Source organism: Spea bombifrons, chromosome 9 (genome assembly GCF_027358695.1).
Source record: "Spea bombifrons isolate aSpeBom1 chromosome 9, aSpeBom1.2.pri, whole genome shotgun sequence".
Taxonomy (NCBI): Eukaryota; Metazoa; Chordata; class Amphibia; order Anura; family Pelobatidae; genus Spea; species Spea bombifrons.
In genome coordinates this window covers 28,323,938-28,344,421 of record NC_071095.1, presented here as the reverse complement: position 1 = coordinate 28,344,421, position 20,484 = coordinate 28,323,938, and the positions used below count along the sequence as shown (strand labels likewise).

The 20,484-nt window shown below is 36.1% G+C and overlaps 1 long non-coding RNA gene across 1 annotated transcript; it reads left to right on the top strand.

Moving 5' to 3' along the window:
- Positions 1 to 2,515: 2,515 nt before the first annotated feature.
- LOC128505099 (uncharacterized) lies at positions 2,516 to 5,275 on the top strand. The gene is made up of 3 exons (XR_008355535.1): positions 2,516 to 2,641; positions 4,780 to 4,836; positions 5,005 to 5,275. It is a non-coding gene; the product is annotated as an uncharacterized LOC128505099 (long non-coding RNA).
- Positions 5,276 to 20,484: the final 15,209 nt, after the last annotated feature.

Below are 20,484 nucleotides of genomic sequence, written 5' to 3'. Positions count from 1 at the left end.
TGGGTAACGACAACTAAATAAATAATATTGTTTGCCAGAAAAGAAGCTCCTCCATGTCTATGCTGCTGCTTACCAGATGCTCGTAAGAGGTCAGTGCAGACAGCTTTCAGTTGGCCGCAGGCAATGCGCAGCACCTCAAAAACGGTGCTATTTATAGAGCATTTGCGGGCGCGAGGCACCCCCGAGAGCACAAGGCACCCTCTACCTTTTTTTCTGAACTTTTGACCTGTCCTGCTCTACCTGACTGACCTTTGCATGAGCCTTTATCCCCACAACCACATTCCGCCCTGATTGCTCAATTGAGCCAGGGCTATCCCAGTGAATAATTATTAGCCACATGTTAATAAGCTAAAAGCCCCAGAGGCAGTCGCAAGACTGAGCCAATCCGAGCATGCCTGACGCCGGCCTGTGCGGACCACAATGTGCTCCCGCCGACACGGAGCGAGTGGCTCCACCCCCTGCCCCCACGCTGACTGTGGTGGTACACCACAGGAGCCCTACATCAGAATTGAGGTAAGGGGTCTCCCCGGGCGCCATGACAATTTTTGAACCTCAATATCACATTCAAACGTCATCTTAAACTATCAAAGAGACCAACTTAAGTGAATATTCAGCTAAAATTTCCTTTATTTTTAAAGGGGTAAGATTCAAGTATTGATCGTCCCTCAAGCACGTAATAATCTTAACTCTTGTTTTGGTATTTAATGTATTTATTAGAAAATCAGAACAAAATCATTAAAAAGTGAGCTTTCTCTCCCCCTCCTTTTCTAAAATTGAAAGAAAGTGATCAGTGGTAGAAGTTTCTAGGATGAGGGCTTTCTGCACCAACTAAAAATAGCATATCTAGCAACCTCATCCAAGAAATTTGTACAATCTGTCCTTTTTTTTTGTAACAATTTAATTTAATACATGTGAGGCCATACTACATAGTGTATAGAAAATGTAGACAATCATCTTAAAAAATTATATAGGAATAAAAGTAAAATCCAAAATGTTAATTTGGTAATTATCGGTTACCTTTTTAATGGAGGATAAAAAATGTGTGTAGTGCATACATGAATTTGCAATCTGGTAGAGATGGTATGTCCAATTTCAGCATGAAATCCTCTTTTGAAGCTGGGACTCCAACCCTCTGCAAGGTGTGAAATGTCACAGACGAGGAGCTGTCTCTAAGTCTCGCTTCAATGTAGACTGGCTGTCTAATCCACTATATGCCTGGATCCCCTCACAGCATTCATGATTTTATTATAAATTCTATCCTGATCCCATTCATAATCCCTCTGCACTCATCCAGGCACCATTAATCCTTTAAACTCTGTCTGTCACACTGTCCCACACTGTTAGTAGATTAACGCTTCATTTAATCCCATTCGGCCACCGTCTACTTCTATTTACATTGCAAGAATTTAAGACATTATCAGAAACGATAGACTGCGCTTAAAGGTAAAACCATTAACAAAAAAACAAAAACACAAGGTTTGGATGATTGCAACATTGACCACTTCACAGGATCATCCAGCCTGGCATCCCTCTTGTGTTCATTGCTGATTCATCAATCAATGTAAGTTTGTGTGAGGTTCTAGGTGGAGATCCATTAGCAAAGTAGCAAACTAGCAGATGTTTTATAAAGTTTAATAAAGTATCAGTTGGTTTTATTTTGACAAATAAACCACATCACAGACCACAAAGCATCATAGTCATGGCAGCAGCATTAAAGTTGGGTTTTTTAAGCATTACTAGTTAAAGGGAACTCATAGTTATACCACCATGAAAGAGAGAGAAAACAAAGCATTTTAAAGACAAATATTGAAAATAATAATTATAATAATAATACATTAAAAAAATAGCACTATAATACCACAATATAATTCCCAATGAGCACGCTTAAGCCAAGGTTTTTAATTATTATAGCTGAGAAATAAAGCTTTCAACTTAGAAATAGAAGCTTATTTAAGTCAATAACATATATAGGAACTCAAGAATAAAAAATACTTAAAAAGAATAATTATTTAATTAGAATCTCACTCTGTGTTAATACAGATTTTGCTAAGGTTTGCCAAAGGGTAGATATTCCTGGTGGAATACGTTCTAATTACTTCACTTTGAAGAAGTATTTTTATAGTATTTATATATAATATATAACACTTTATAGTTTACGCTATTTATTCATGGCATCCGCTGGCGCTATATAAATACATTTAATGTAATTTAGGATTGAAGAAGTTCCTTAACTTCGGCCGAGATCAAAGAGTGGCGAATACAATGTTATCTGTCGTGAATAATTCATTGTAAAATTAGTTATATTACATTTCCTGGTTTAAAACCACACTGTTCAACAATTCAACACGAAACTACAACAAGAAAAAACAGTCAGCACACAATATAGACTCGATTAATATCGAACGCTGTTTGTAGATTTCCTAATATGTACGCTAAAAAAGATTTAACTTAACCAGCGAGAACGAATACTCGGTTATTAATCATTTTAGGGAACCAGTTTCATTTCGGTGCGTTCCAAGCCTCGATCTGTTTCAACGAGTAGAGTGTTCAGGTTCGTCATGTGATCTGCCTGGAGCATCTCGGGAATTGTGGTTTAACGGTCGCTTTCTGTGAACTGGCGCGGAAAGCGCAGCTGCAAGAGGTGAGTCGAAGTGAGCTGTGTTGTGCTTATGCAGTTGCCTAAACAAACGTGTTTAATGTGTCATAGCGAAAGATACGTAAATATGAATAATATGACGACGAGTACTTTTAAATGTGCTCTTCTGTAACTACTCATTTTCTAACCCAATGTGCCATAGTGTACCTCTATCCATTAATACATTTACGGCTTGCTGATCTCAGCCCTTATGGAATCAGTTTAAGATCTTAATGCTGGGGATCTGTAGATCACAATAACAATGTTCACTGATATCTAAAACCGAATTCACAATCGGGGTCATCTATATAGAGAGAGAGGAAAACTAACATCATAACAGGTAATACCCCCCCCCTTTTTCCATTTTTTTGGGGGGGTCTACAATGCAGGGCATGAGGATCCTGATCATCCTATGATCTGTTCTGGTGCTCCCCTACATATGTGAAGCACTGGGCTTAGCATTTGTAGCTGAAGTACTTAGCAGAAGTAGCTTGCCATTTATTAATAACTTTTTTTTGTTTTTAATTTTATCTCCATTTGTTGCCTACATCACCCTATTATTACAGCATTGGGTGGTTGTAATAACAAATATAACAAAATCAAATAATTAACAATAAGTGTAAAGTAAAGTGCAACTTATAACACACCTCGTGAAAAAAACACTTTAAATTTCCACTAAAATAATACAAATAACAATAAACATAAAGGTGTAAGCGCACATGCTCCAATACACAACCTTAGAGTAAATCTGTATATATACTTGCATAAAATGTGGTATATATGTGTCTATACCACATTTTATGCAAGTATATATACAGATTTACTCTAAGGTTGTGTATTGGGGCATGTGCGCTTACACCTTTATGTTTAATGTTATTGGGTGGTTGTGATGTTTGCTTTGGTGGGTGCAATCATTTGATTATTTTTTATGGCTCTTGTAATACAACAATGTAATAATAACGTGCCTGTTCATATGGACTGTGCAAATCAGGTAATTGCTGTTATGTCATTGTTATATTTGCAAATTTAAGTCGTGTTGAATAATGAAAGTGTCCTTTGGTATTCAGTAACGGTATGATTTTTATGTGGTGTATCTAGCTATGTCTGTGGGATTTTAAATTGTAGAAGGTGGTAGATACATGAAACAGTCACCAGAAGTGGTAGAGGCTAATACAGTGACATAATTTAAACATGCATATGATGGGCATTAAGTTATCCTTAATCTAAGACAAGACCAAATAATGATTAAGGTCTGAGCCTTTACATAACCAAAAATGGGGAAACTAGATGGGCCGAGTGATCCTTTTCTAGCATCAAGTTCTATGTGTATATATCTTCCAAACGACGGAAAGTTAACTGCTTTTAACTCTTTATATAGATAAGGCTGGCCTTGATCATACTTTCTGCTCCTTCAGAGCCCATACAGGTCCTAAGTGGTCATTAAAGGGACATATTACAGCTGAGTGTCCCCATGAATATTTTTGTGCTGTCCCCTCAGAGGTATTCTTTAGAATCTCCCCAAATGCATTGTTAATCTTTTCCTACCCTCTTGGTCCTTGACTGGTTGGGTACCCGCCTCCAGTCATCTTCAGCTCTGGCTTGGGGAGTTGTCTGCTGGGGTTAGAAAATGTCAACACAACTGAAGTGCAGTCTTAGTCTAAAGTGTAAAATTCCCATTAAGTACCTTCGCTATGCCAACTGGATATATAAACGGGCCAACAGCATCTTATAATTTTACTTCAAATGTAATTTAAAAAAATAACTTGTGGCAAACTGTGGCCACCACAGTTTTTATGATAACCTACTTGACTTAATAAAGCTACCTATACCTTGCATCTTTTATCTTCCATTCAGTCTTTGAAGTTGAGATGTTCTTTTGAGGCTGCGTAGTTTTTTTTGTGTGATTAACAGTTTATAGTGAACAGTAATGCTATGTTTTAACTATCAGAAATTAAATATAATATTGTCATGTATTTGAAGCTGTTGATAGTAAAGAATATTTAATGTTACTTTTTGGATGACCATCAAGTCAGTTGTTGTTGTTATGAAGGATGTTGCTAAACAAGTAAACTATAATTTGGAGTCGATTAACAATTAGATGTTAAATAATAAAAATAAATCTTGTTTGTTTTGTTCTTATATAGACTAGTAATTTCAGAAGACTTGGTCAAGTAATCCAATGGTTCTAACACAAGAGTCAGGTATGCGGATGAATGGTATGTTTTCTAGTTGTGTATGTCACTGAACAATGAGTGGATGAACGTTAGTCGTTTTAAAAAAAAATATTTTCAAAATTATTGTTTTTACTTGTTTCAACAGTAGAGTATTGCCATGTAAATTAGCAAAACTTCTTCTTTGTCTCTGTACAGATGCCTGTCTTATAACAAGGATATATGGAAAGTGAGTTAACATTTTTTTCTGTCATGGAAGAAATGTGGTTTGTTCCAGCATCTTGCTCTTATTCAGACTGATAACATTCACATATATTTTATTCTTCCTAGCTATATTTACCTTATCCAAAATGTTGTTTCCTCCTTAATCATTTCTGTTCTTTCCTTTCTTCTTGTCTTTATTGTTGTTGTATCTTGTACCATTGGCATACCAGTTGTCCATCTGTGCTATTCATTTGTTCTTTTAATTCTTTCCACACTTGCATATCTTTATCTTAGCAAACTGTATTTAATGGAGACCATAACGGAATATATCCAAAATGTGTGTTCATTCATTCACTGTTGTAGGCTACTTCATTAGCCACCCTTAAAGACAATCTGTATATAATAAATGGGTTTGCTCTGATGCGTCAGTTTGGAGGCTCATACTCCCCTGTAGTATGGCTGACCTCCTTGATCACCATCTGCAATGGCAAAGCACAGGAGAGTCGCCTAAAGATCAATGACAGAAGGATTAAAATTTGTAATATGTTTGAAGCTTGGGTGGCAAAAAAGGTTTGTAAATGGTTCACAAAACATGAAGAGGTGACATGATGACTTACATGCGATTTAGCATGCTTTTAATATCTCTTATACTGGGCCAGTCAGACTATTCCTGCCATAGAAGTTCAGTGGATTTGTCTAATCAAGGAGTGGAGAGGACAACTTTCCTGTAAATTCTCATGGCAGCCCTTGTTTTCATTAATGGAACCCCATTATATTTCTATATTCACATTACCCTATTTTAAACACTAAATCAAACAGTCTACGAATATTCTTCAAACATTCTTGTTATGGGTTTGGTTATATATATCTATATGTATATATCCTGTATAGTATTAATTTCCCCCTATCACAATCAGAACTGTTAGATCATTGATTAAATTTATTTTTTGGAACACCACTTTTCGATGGCACAGTTATTCTTATGTAGAATTTTAAATCAAGGATTACATTCGAAATATAATCAATCTAAAACATGATACTTGTACTGATGTCTAGCCTCACAAATATATTCACCAGTTTAAAGTTTGTTACTTTTGATGTACGTTGCTACATTGACGTTTTAGGTCAACGACCTACATAAGAGAGATACCCTTTGCTTCTATACAAATTATAAAAATGATTATTATTATTATGTAACATACAGTACTTAACAGTTGTATGTTACCGCATAAAACAATACCATCTATTCCTTTAATTTTAATATCTGACACTACACCTACAGTGTACTTTTTCCTAGGTCCGAGATATTTGAATTCAATATCCCTAGATTGACTTATCTACTATACTACTTGCCTAGTATATCTTCCATACTACTGTGTGTAAACTTGAAACTAATCCATGTGATTCTACGTGATTTTTAAGAAGTATACTACACTTCTTAAAACATGGACTTTTTGTATATGTCTATCAGTTTTAGGAAATTATTAAGTTAAGTGTGTGAGATGGAAGTTTTCACTTGTTTAACTATGCCATTGTCTAATCTTGATGTTTAATTGCCTAATATAATTTCTCTCATATTTGTCATACTACTGCTATTTTTTTTTTTACCAGACACAATGTCGTCCCTTTTGAGTATCATTATTCTAATCAAATCACACCACAATTGTTTCTTTTACCTATGTTATGTGTATATATAAAAAGCCTGTAAAAACTCAATAAAGGATTTCACCGCTTTTAAGACATATTTTGTTTGCTTTCTTGTGAACTGATGAGCTAAGTGCTATCTATCTGTATCTTCAGCCGATTCTAAAGTGGCTCTACCTGTAGCTCTGTCCCACAAAATCTCACCACACTTCTTTACTGTTACGAGCCTGCAGGATTTACTTTACAAACCTTACCCAAGGGTTTGGAACCGGAGGCATCTCCATAAGTGGCCTTTCTGAAGCCTTGCCACTTGTGTTCCCTTAGAGTCGTCCAGTGGCTCTTATCAATACACTCTTGGTATGTGAAGGATGGTAACTTCGATGTAGCTTTTTTGTGTTTGAGTACTCTCTTGATCTCATCAATAAGCACAACAGCTTTTTTATTAGTTTGCATAGTTCATGTAATGGCAATAATTGTAGAATTCCAAAATCTAAATTTTTACGTATTTATACTCATTGTTAGGAATATCTCTATCTCATTAATAGCAAAATCTGCACAAAATATTTGTTGAGTTCTTGGCACATTCTTTTTTAAACAACCAACATGGGTTTCTGACAGCTCTGTTGTAGATGAAATCTCTGAGGGCTTTATTTAAAATTTAAAGAATTGACTATTTACCACCAGAGACTTAGGAAGGAGCTTGTGGAGCATTAGTAGGGCACTGGGCTTGGGCAGATACTGGCAGACGGACACAAACAGCCACTTGATACCCAGCTTAATTTCTGTAATATTTTATGAATTATCCCCCAGAGTAAGGAAGGTGAGAGAGGAGCAGTAGTATTAGTTGGGATTGTGGCCTTGGCAAGCACTGACAGATGACACTGACTCATGCATCCGCTTGGTGCGGTTCTGAATTTCCCCAATATTAAATAAATTACAAAAAAAAAGATCCATCAGATTAAGGCTGGTGAGAGAATGGCAGCTGCATTAGGGAATTCGGCTGGTAATACGGCGCTGGCAGATCATAGAGCCCCTTGGCACCGCACCAATATTATTGAAAATAAGATATTTATCCATACTGACATGATAAATATACAATTTACAGGACACATATAACTTTTACATATTGCTGTCCAGACCAGATAAAACAACAATAATGTTGACTTTGGGACATTTAGGCTTATGTGCACGGCGATTGCTACTGTGCCATATACAACTGTAAGTGCATTCTGACCCTTTACACCATTTTACCAGAGATACCACACCACTGGAGTCTGTTTGTCTTTTAGATTTTATGAAGCTATTAAACAGAATTTCACACTGAATCATTGGATGGGCTTGATATTTTTAATTTGTTTGGATTTTACTCTTCATGTTTTTTTACCTAGTTATTTTGCATTATTGCACTATTGCAGATTGGCACTTATAATGGGCTGATTTGGTTGCACAATGGGCTACTTGACTAGACTGTCTCTCCCCAACTCCCCCCCCCCCCGGTAGTAAATAACATGGACCCCATGCAAATGAGATGGCATGATCAATAGACAAAATTAGAAACTGTCTAAAATGGCAAGGCACATGTCAATGATCCAAAGAGAAAATTAAACCAGGGTCAAAGGCAAACCAAGTAATTCAATAGACAAGCAATAGGTCAGATACTAGGTAATCCAAAATAGACATGGTAACACATGAACGAGGTTAGATCTGCAGACTAGAGTTCTAGGACACACATGAACTAAAGCTCTGGAACACTGGAGCAATGAGGAAGAAGGCGTTTTATTTTTTATACTGTTACAGGTGTCCATTTCTTCCCTATCTTGACTTTGGCATTTATTAGATTGGAGTGAGTTTCTATTACACATACCCCTCTGCTAGCTTGATTACAGTGTATATATATATATTTATATTACTCTATTGTATTTAGCCCACCCTTGTTCTGGACATGTATTGGAGGGTGGGTCCACTGCAGCTTTAGTTTGCTTTGTCCTATACTGTGGCCATTGAGCTTTGAAGCATGAGAAAGGCAGAAGGGACACCTGAGCATGCCAAGTAAGGGCCAATGGGACTTGACCGGACCTCCCTCCAACGTGCCACATCTGTGTCTAATGAGATGTGGCACTTTCCAGGTGAGCACGGTGAAAGGCTTTGATTTGAGCAGGGGCATGGAAATAGTATGCCTCCTATTACCATTCTTCAGACCATAGCCCTTCCAGTGTACTAGATACACCAACAGTCACCATGGAAGAGAACTTCACTTTGTCGAAGGAAAGATCCCTAACTGTCACAGATTCACTCCTGAATCTTAAATTGCAAATAACCGTGTTGCTGGACATCCCTTGTAATTTGTTAGGGCCAATCAATTCAGCATGGATTATTATAGATTTATGATATTAAGTAAGTTAACTCCTTACCATAGAATACAGCCACCACAGCTGTCTATCCAGTTTGCTGTTGTAGTTCAAGCCATTTCATGTTAGCTTCCTTATTTTTAACAATGTTTAGCTCACTCTTTACTAACTGAAATTATCACAAAGATCACTTACCATATTGTTAGACACAATATGCCGCTTAGACATCATAATATATATATATATATATATATATATATATATATATACCGTATTGGCTCGGCCTATATTCGGGGTCTAGCACCTGACGCCCGGGACATGCAGTCCCGGGCGCCGGGCAGGCAGCGGGGTTAGGATACAGATCCCCCGCAGCGGTGCAGGGGACCTGTATCCAACTCCCCGATACGCTCAGACAGCCTCCCCTGCCAGCACTTCCCACGGGGGGGGTGCCGGCACGGGAGGTTGTCTAAGCGCATCGTGCGGATGCGTTTTACCTCTGCACCCCCCCGGACTTACCGGAGCAGACTCCCGGGTGTCTTGCGGGGTCGGCGGGGGACGTCTACGCAATACAACTTCCGGTGCCGGATGTGCCGGTACTGGAAGTTGTATTGCGTAGATGTCCCCCGCCGGCCCCGCAAGACACCCGGGAGTCTGCTCCGGTAAGTTGGGGAGGGGGGGCAGAGGAGGACAGTGGTAGCATATCTCGGGGAGGGAGGACAGTGGCAGCATATCTCGGGGAGGGAGGACAGTGGCAGTATATCTCGGGGAGGGAGGACAGTGGCAGTATATCTCGGGGAGGGAGGACAGTGGCAGCGTATCTCGGGGAGGGAGGACAGTGGCAGCGTATCTCGGGGAGGGAAGACAGTAGCAGCGTATCTCGGGGAGGGAGGACAGTGGTAGCATATCTCGGGGGGCGGGGGGGGACAGAGTGGCAGTATGTTTTTTTGGTGCTTTTTTAAAGAAAAAAACTTTTTCTTTAAAAAAGCACCAAACTTTTAGGGTGCGGCCTATATACGGGGGCGGCCTATATCCGAGCCAATACGGTATATATATATATATATATATATATATATATATATTAGTATCAATAACAGAGATACATTACATGTATGTTAAACAGTTATCTTATGTCAGTCTAAAAAATCCAAATCCCAACTAATACACCTGGGATGTTGACGAAGAAAACGTGTACATGGTTTCTTTTATACTTTTTTTATATATATTTTTTTTATATATATATTTTATTACTATTCATGCACATTGTATTTTGAAATGTCTCAGTCCCACCTAACAGGCAAAATACTACTTTGTAGCTCTTCATAAACTTTTGAGGAAGGAAGGAAGGAAGGAAGGATGGATGGATGGATATGGAGAGGAGATGAGAGATTTTAGGTTGAGCTCTTCATATTTATATTCCTAGCAGCTATATAATTAAATAATATATCTACCTATTTCATCTTCACTCCTTTACCATTGTTGTTTGTTCCTCAATGTACTCTAATATTTTTGTTATAATTTTCCCTTTTTTTTTCATGGAAATATAGGTCTTTATTTATATTTGAACATTTTTATGTATAGTCCATGAATTACATTATTAGTATGTTAATCTTTTTTTAAAAAAAATATAGGTGACAAGTAGAGTTTGAATGATACCTTTATTGGCTAACTGAGTAAATATAGACTGCAAGCTTTCAAGACCTCTCAGGTCCCATCATCAGGCATGTTATACAACAGTGTTAAAAACCTCTATTTAAGTATCAGTCAAATAGCATGATTAAGGATGGGAAACAGATAACATCAAAATGTCTAAGGCAGGGGTAGGCAATCTTCGGCTCTCCAGATGTTGTGAACTACATTTCCCTTGATGTTTTGCCAGCATTATGACTGTAAGAGCATTATGGGAGATGTAGTTCACAACATCAGGAGTGCCGAAGATTGCCTACCCCTGGTCTAAGGCAAGCAAGTTTCTTTGATCAGTCAATAATGTTAAAATCAGAGGTGGATTGCAGTCATAAAAGGAGGTGTCAGGAGGTATTCACAACTCTAATGGGGCCAGGTTGTGTGCCTGTCTGGTTTGTTAATCTACAAAGTGATAATGGTATACAAATTCCCTATCCCGGTTGAGGCCAACATTTAAAGAGTTAAATTTGATTATAACTTTAACCTCCTATATTTTTCTCTCCCTCTGAGTTTTGAACAGTCCCATTAATACAGCCAGTCTGATGTCTCTGATACTATGTCTTTTTTAGCAAAAATGTTCTCCCACTGGTGTCTCTGCTCTCTTGTTGTCGATGTTGAATCTGTGTGAATTAAACCTTTTATGCAACGGCTGGCCTGTTTCACCCACGTAGAGGGCTGTTGGACACTTTGCAGGAGAAGGCACCATTGATCTTATGGTGTGTATTTGAATTTGGTATAGGCACCATGTCCACGCTGTGGATGTGTGTGCATGTTTTACACCTTTCTTGTAGGCAGGGGAAAGTGCCGTTTTTTGTGTACTTGTTCAGGGCACTCCTAGTTATCATTTGTTTAAGATTGGGGGGCTGTCCACTGTCCCCTTAACCCTTTATGTTGATGCTCTGCATGAATAAAAAACCGGTAGCTTGATGATCCCTTTTGGTTATGTGACTGCCTAATGCTTTTCTACAGCTCAAGTAGCCCAACTTCGGTGACTAAATATCCATGTGACATCTAGTAGGGATGAAATGCTCAAATTCAGTTTGCTCTTCAGAACCACCCATTTTCTTCAGAAATGTTTTTCAATTTTTATTCATATTTTGTATAATCAGGCATGTGTTCTTTTATATGTCCCAAATGAGTATTATTGCAAGATTTTATTTTTGCCGGAAGGTTGTTATAAACCTGTTTTCTTAATTTTTTTTGTCCAGTTCACCTCCCCCTATGGCCCACTAAAACTTTATACATCCTCTTTTCCATGCTGAAACAACTCAGCCTTAATTAATGCTACAAGACAGATACTAACCCCTCTTTTCACCTTTCACTCTTACCCCTTTAAATAGTAAGCTGTTGGAAACTTTGTTTAAAATTACCATAAGCTTATGGCCAACATTCTCAACTTCTGATGTGTCTGTATGTATTAATGTATATTTCTTATCTATGTGTTAACGGCTCCATTTAAATTGTACAGCACTCTTTAATATGTGTGCGCTTAATAAATAAAAGTTAGTAATAATAAATGCATAGTGGACGGCTAGGTGATGGATACAGCTGATATGATTCTATACACCTGTGGTAATGTTTTTGGTGAAACACCAGAATGAAAGCTAGCCCCCTGCCCCCATAAACAACCTGCTTGTTCCACCTCTGCCCCTCTTTTGAACTGTGAGTAATTATTTTTTTGGTTTAAATAAAAAAAGTGTTTTACATTTTTTCTGTAGTATCCTAAATGTTTTCCATGATTAAACATAATTTTTTATTATTTTTTATATTCTGAACATGTCCTGATATCGTTTCTGCGGGTTTCCTTTCTTAAAAAAAAAAAAAAAAACTATTTTATTACATTTAAGGTTTTGTGATTTTTTTTTTTTTTTACTTTACAACACTGGTGCAACTCATTTGAAATGCAGAAACTCTAAATAGACTAATTTGTCTCTTAATCTGTAAACATATTATTTAAGGCTGGCTTAATTAGCAATTTTTATCGCATAATAGAACACAATGGGGGTACTTATGTTCAATCCAATAAGGGCAGGACTGCAAGACTAATCCCCATGTTTCTAATTTATATTGTTAAAGACTGATGTCTTATTTCAAGGTGTGACTGATTTAATGTCTCAGACGCCATGTATTTTTAATGTATGTAAATTCTTATTGTTGAAGTTATACCTGCAATGGCCAGATTGCCTCCTGTTCACTTTTCAGCAGACGCCAGAGGAGTAAATGTTGTGTGCCAAACTACCGGACTTAGCCATTGGAGCGTGCCAGACCAGGTTGGGTTCCGCTGGGGACATTAGAAGGACTTGTGGCTCAAATTGTCATCGACCATAGGGCTCCTGGACCAAGCCTTTTCAATTTCACCGATCTTTCCCAAAGTTTTTACAAAGTCATCGGTAAGTTTTATCAGCCACATGTGCTTTTTATGTGTATGTCTTCATTTGCTGAAGTATAAATGTAAGCACTCGCCTTTTTATTGTGTATATATAATTTGTGTGTGAATTAAAAATAATTATTTTTCTAATGATGGTTAAATGAGCTATTGTTTTGGTGTTGTACAATTCTTATTGATGAAAGTCTTGAAATGTTGGTGTATACAATGTATATAAAGAGTAAAGAATTATGCACATTTGTGTGTTATTCTTATGTTATAGCGCTTGCTAGGAAATCAAGAAATCGATTATTGGAATGTTAAAATTGTATGCCTTAGATTAATTTCATATGTCAGCTTTGTTGAGAAGTCGCTAAATGCCTGTCGTTGTATATATTTGGTTATATGTGTAGAATTAACTAACTGTAGTATTATTTGTTATATTTTTAGTATTGTATTGAACGATTTGGCATGTGAATGAGCATACTAATAAGTGTAAAATGGAAAAACAAACATTTATAACCTATGTTTAATGCACTCTCCTATATTTAACGGTGCTAAAGTATTTGAGAATTCATATTTAAAATGTTTCAATTTTATCTGAAGGTTTTGTAGATGTAACAAATATTGGCAAACCGCATTTTGCAGGTCCGAATTGATTTAATGTTTTTTTAATATGAATAATATATCCATAATATTTTTTATTAATATTTTATTGAATCAGAACAAATCGTCTTTATGAAACAAAAACAATCCTACTTCAATGTTAAGATGTTGATTGGTGCAGTTCGAATAGCCATAATTAAAGCACCTTAGTAACATGTATGTGAGCTACAACACTTGATGGGCTATATTTGTCGTGTATTCATTGTCTCTTCATCATTTATATGTTTCATCTTTTAATATTTTTTTTCTGTTTTTTCCTGTTTATTCTTAAAATGAACGTATTTACTCTTAGTTTCATTTTTATGTGTATTGCAAAAGTCTCACTGTCTAGTCTACCTTTTAATTCTTAATTCCATAATCCTCTTACTTTTATTGGGTAGTTGCCATTGATGTCTCTATGATCAGATTATTTCGATCCACTTCTTTTCTTGGTAAACCCTTGTCAGTGAGTTAATTATTTTTAATCAGTTCCTGTGCTATTGAAGGCCAACTATACACTTTTCTTGAATGTTATCTATTTAACATTAAAAATTCTATGTAAAGTTGCTTTTATAAAACATTTTATGTACTTTGAATCTTTCCACTATAATCTCTAAAAGGAGGTTCATTATATAATTTTCAGTATTTTATTAACACTATTTTTTAAAATATCCAGCAGCAGTGCAATGAATGATGAAAAGTATTTCTTGATAAAGGAGCAGGCTTTAGAGGAATGTTTTATTATCCTTAAATTGTATCAAAAGAATATTATAACGTGTTAGACATTTTCTTTATAACTGGTTTGTGAAAAAAAAAAAACTTTATCACTGTAGGCTATTGTAAAATGCATTCTAGATTTTTATTCTTGTCCATTTACCAATGGACTCATATTTGAAAAGTAATCTAGTTAGATATTTTTTGGTAACATTTTGTGTCTGTCATAGCACTGAAGTTACAAATTAGTTGAACTCTTTCTTTAACGTGATAATTATGGTACAATATGTTTCTATATTTTTATAAGTTATGAATTATTCATTCAAGTGACACATGTTATTATACAATGGCATCCTATATTTCTCTAATAATACTCAGTAAATTGTTGCCTGTCTTGTTTAAATTGACTTGTGCTTGTAAAATTGAACAAAATACAGCTTTTTCTATTTGCTTTAGCAATTAGTTCCTGGTATGGGTGTAGCTGCTTTGGTATACTGCTAGACCATATCTAAACCATTATCTGTCTATTGAAACATAGGTGTCCAATATGGAATATAATATACAATATCATCATATAATATAATTTATCTTTTCTATAATTTAAAGATATAAATTGTATTGTATAAAATCAATACTTGTATTTTAGAGAGAGGTTTTTTTAAAGTTACAATCTGTATATTTTAAAAGCAGAATTTAACTAGTCCAAATAATCTCTATGTGTTATGGAAATAAATTCAGTTTTATATACTGTATATCTATACTCACTGGCCACTTTAAAGGGTACAACTGCTCAATTGCTTGTTAACACAAATAGCTAATCAGCCAACCTCATGGCAGTAACTCAATGCTTTTAGCCATGTAGACTTGGCCAAGAAAAATTGCTCAAGTTGAAACCCCAGCATCAGAAATAGGATTTAAGTGACTTTGAACGTGGTATGGTTCTTGCCATTTGTGTTGGTCTGAGTATGATATAAATTGCTGATCAGCAGGCATTTTCATGCACAACCATCTCTAGGGTTTACAGAAAATGGTCCAAAAAAGAGAAAAAAATCCAGTGATTGGCAGTTTTGTGGATGAAAATGCCTTGTTGATGTCAGAGGTCAGAGGAAAATGGGCAGATTGTCTTGAGATGGCAGAAAGGGGAACACTAACTCAAAAAACCACTTGTTACAATCAAGGTATGGAGAATAAAATATCTGAATGCATTAGACGTTGAACTTTCAAGCACATGGTCTACAGCAGGAGAAGACCACACCAAGTGACTTTCCTCTCAGGTAAGTGCAGTAAATTGAGGCTTTAATTGGCAAAGGTGCGCCAAATTTAGACATTCCAGCTGTGACATTCTGATGGCAGGGTCAGACTTTAGCATAAACAACGTGAAAGCATGGATTTATTTTGCCCTGTACCAATACTTAGGCTGGCTGGTGGTGTAATGGTGTTGTACATTTTCTTGGCACACTTTGGTCCCCAATAGAGCATCTTTTGAACAAGACAGCCTACCCGAGTATTGTTGCTGACCACCTCAATCCCTTTATGTCCTCAGTGTACCTCAGTATATCTTTTTTGGGATATGGTGGAATGGGAGATTTGTATCATGGATGTGCATCTGACAAATCTGCAGCAACTGTGTGATGTCATAATTTCCATACGGACCAAAATCTTTCATTAATTATTTCCAGCACAATGTATAAAGTATACTACCAAGAATGAAGGCAGTTATGAGGTCAAAAGTGGGTCTAACGTGGTACTAGCAAGGTGTACATATTAAAGTGGCTATTCAATGTATACCTTGTTCTTTTGAGGAAATTAATTCTCTACTTTCTTTTGATTGTATTCTGAACTCTAGATTTAAGTCAGCTATATTTTTATATACTAATTTAAAGTGCGACCTGTATGTTGCATATTATCTTGTACATTTTTTTTATTTATTAAATATTTTTTAATTATGATACCTAGCTAATTTGTCTTTAGAGATGCATTTGTAATATACCAAAGTGATGTGTTATTTGTGTGAGACCTTATATTTAATGCTCACATTTTACCAGCTGTTGCTTAGAAATTGCTTTCCAGATCTTGTACCTGATTTATATAACCATATTTTATTGTAGTTTCATTATCTGAAAAAAGTGCTTAAAATCTGTTTTGAAAGCCAACTTTGAAATATAGTTTTTAGTTATTAATAATCTATCATTTTTTTTTTAATTCTAAAAACCTTTTTGAAAGCTATGCCATCTGTTAACATTTAGTGTGACTGGTTCTGCATCAGCCTCTATTCAATTTCTAAGTTTATTTACCTAAAAGTACCCACCTTAGATATGATATGTTGGTGTACAATGTATATATGAAAAAAGATAAGCTGGTATTATAAAAAAGGCGAAGTGATTCATATGGTATATTATGCAATTGTCTCAACATACCAGTGAAGGTAATCCAGATATTGTTTAAATTCTGTAAGTGTTTACGTCCCTTCCTAAAGTATGAGCAAGCTTGGAGTTCGTATCATGCTAGATGTATGCATGCTTGGAACAGCATTTGCTGGGTCCGCTGTGGCAAGTGTGAACAATTGGTCTCTCTGGAAGGTGAGGTTGGTGCTCTGAAGAGGCACTTTGAAACACTGAGAGCAGTCTCTTGCTCACTGACCAGAATTTAGATGTTGCCCCTAGCAAGAGGGAGGAGATCAGTCATAAGGGAGTCAGGCACATAGCTTGGTGACAGTAAGATATGTTTGCAGCGCGGGAGGGAAGAGGGAAACCAGGCCAGAGTTTGTCCATCCCAACAACTTTGCCCATTTAAGTCAGCATGTTGGGTAGGCAGACTCAACAACTGGTAGAGCAGTTCATCAAGTGTGCTTGAGATTCTCAAGGAAGGGAAGCCCAGGCAGAAACCAAATGGTTTGTTGTTTCACGGGTTCCCAGGAGTTGCACACATAGTGTATAGAGGGGCTGGTGAGGATCCAGCTCTCTTCGTGCACATTGGCAGCAATGACATAGTGAAATGAAGATGGAGCTAATTTAAGGTAGTAAGATTAAAAAAAGGAACTCCAATGTAGTATTCTCAGAGATATTACCTGTGTCCTGTGCTACACCAGAAAGTCTTGATGTAAGGAGGAGGGCTTTGAATGTTTAGAGCACTGTGCTGATTTTGGTTTGTGGTATGATCTCTATATTCGTAATGGATTGCACCTAAATGCAACAGGGTCCAATGTGCTTGAGAAGAGAATGGCTAGGTGGTTGGAGGAAATTTAAAACTAGTAATGGGAGGGAATAAATACTGGGCTAGACGCTATAGAAAGGGAAGGTAATACAGAAAGTGATTGAAGCATTAGTGTTATTTTTATCACATTATTTGTATTAAAATGGCAGAAAGGAAAATTGATAAAAGGCCCTAATAAATGAAATATATTAGACGTAAAGGAGTCAAAACATTTGCTACAGCAAAAATTTTGAGATGGAAAAAGTTCCATTTTATTCAGTGGAACAAAACACTGATCACATAATTCTTCACAATATTCTTGTAAGAAATGTTTATTTCATAATTAATTCATATTTAAGAAAAGGCGATTGAGAAAAATATATTTTTGTTTTTATTTCCTTTTATTAGGCAACCTGCCCCTCCAGTTATGAACATCTGCTCCAAGGCTTGCTACTCTGCCCCCAAAAATGCCTTATGTCCCCATCTATGCCACTCTTCCTCCCTGATATGCAATGTTCCATCTAAATTTTGTGCGCACAATATCCCCGCTGCATAAAGTTTTTTAAAAAAATGTTATTTTTTTTTCTTTTTTGGGGAAAAACTTGTTGTGCGCACAATTTTTGGACGTGTGCGCTCTCTAAAAAAGCTATGTGCGCGCACACAAGCGCACAGCTTAGAGGGAACACTGCTGATATGCCTTATAGCCTCCTATATGCCACTCTGCCTTGTTATATGACTTTTAACCCCCTATATGCCACTCTGCCCCATGATATGCCTTTTAACCCCCTATATACCACTCTGGCTCTAGAAATGCCTTATACCCCTATTTGCCATGCTGTTTAGGAAAACGCACTGAGGTATTTCAAATATGTGTGTAGGTTCTACTTCAGTTGTCTAAGGTAAAGACAACTAAGTTGATGTTGCCTGATGGGATATACCCCTAGTTATTAAAAGAGCTTCGTGGTGTACAAGCAAAATCATTAATAGATATTTTTATTAAATTATTGGTAATGGGAGTTGTTTTTGGGATTGGAAATTAGTGAATGTTGTGCCAGTTTACAAGAAAGGCATTAGGGATGAGTTGGGTAACTACAGGCCAGTAAGTCTTTTATCATTAGTGGTGAAATTATTTGAAACTATGTTTAAAGCCAAACAGCACCCTGAGTAAGAGTGTTTGTTTGGAAGCTGCTTACATTGAGGGGAGTATTCATTTGTTCTATTTCACGTGAGATTTTGGGTTCTTTTTTATTTATTTTTTAAACTATGTTTAAAAGGACATGCTTGTTTAACATCTGAAGTCTCTTGGGTTTCAAGATTAAAAACAACCTCAGGAAGATCATGCTAAACAAATGTTATGTTTTTATTTTTGATTGGTTGACAAAAGTTATTGATGAAGTTGGTTCAGTAGACATTGCGTATCTGGATTTCAGTAAGGCCTTTGACACTGTGCCACATAGAAGACTTATAAACAAACTGCAATCTCTGATATCAGATTCCAATGCCAAAATATGCAACAGGGTTGATGTTCCTGGAGGAATAAGCCAAATGGGAAATGATTTTGATAAACTGATAAACTGCTCAGAGCTGTGGCAACTGGCATTTAATACATTCATAGTAATGCATCTAGGGCATAGAAACCCAAGGACAGAGTATATAATATTTGATGCCTTCTAACCTCAACGTGTGAGGAAAGGGATTTAGCGGTAATTATTTGTGATGATTTAAAGGTAGGTAGATGATGCAGTAGAGCAGCAGGTAATGCTAGCAGAATGCTTGGTTGTGTAGCGAGTGGTATTCGCAGTAGAAAGAGGGAAGTGCTCATGCGATAGTACAGATCACTGGTGAGACCTCATTTGGAGTATTGTGTACAGTAATGGAGACCGTATCTCTTGAAGGATGTAGATATGTTTTAAAATTTAATCAACAAGATAAAAGAAGAGAGTTTATTTCAAAGAAGAAATACTACCACAGCAAGAGGACATAGTCATAAGTTAGAGTGGCATAGCTTTATAGTTAACATCATTTATTACTAAAAAAATAATCAATATTATTTTACGAAAAGCGTAGTGGACACATTGAATAACCTTCTAGTAGAAGTGGTTGATGTTAATATAGTGAAGACATTTAAGCAAGCATGGTATAGGCATAAGGTCAAGCTAGATATAGGATAAGGTCAGGTACTCAAAAAAAAGTACTTACAGGTTGGATGGACTGGATGGGCCTGATGGTTCTAATCTGCTTTAACTTGCTATGTTTCTATCTTGCATTTAAATAATGCATTATATATGTAGCTAAATCCTGAAGGTTGTAATTGGAAATGGCACATTATTGTTTTATGAACTTATTTATAATGTAGTTTTTCCTTATGTGTAATAGCTATCTCTGTGAATAATTTTTCTTAAAATACTCTTGTGCTTATAATTGTTTTTCATAATTTCTGATACTTAAAAAATGTTATGTATTGAAATATTAATGAAAACTTATTTATAAACCAAAGTAATGATATGATAAAAGATATTTAATAATAATAATCACTAAGCTGTAAGTGAAGAAATTATGATAATTTGGAAATAACTCTTCTTTGTGGAGGAGACTACATTCTAAATTATAATCAGTTGGTCATATAATTTATTGAAGATATGATAATAGTGTGTGACTTTATAGTTTTAATTGAAATTTTTATTACATTTAATAAGAACAGTTTTACTCTTTTTTTTTTAATTGAAATTAACAATAAACTTTGAAGACTTAAAAATCAAATAAGTATTTTCAACAAGACATGATGAATCTAATTTAAATTATTCAAAATTATAGCTAAACCGAATTTATAATCTTTGGGTTCTTTCACAATCTTTACATGAAAGACAGAGAAAACGATGCTCTGAG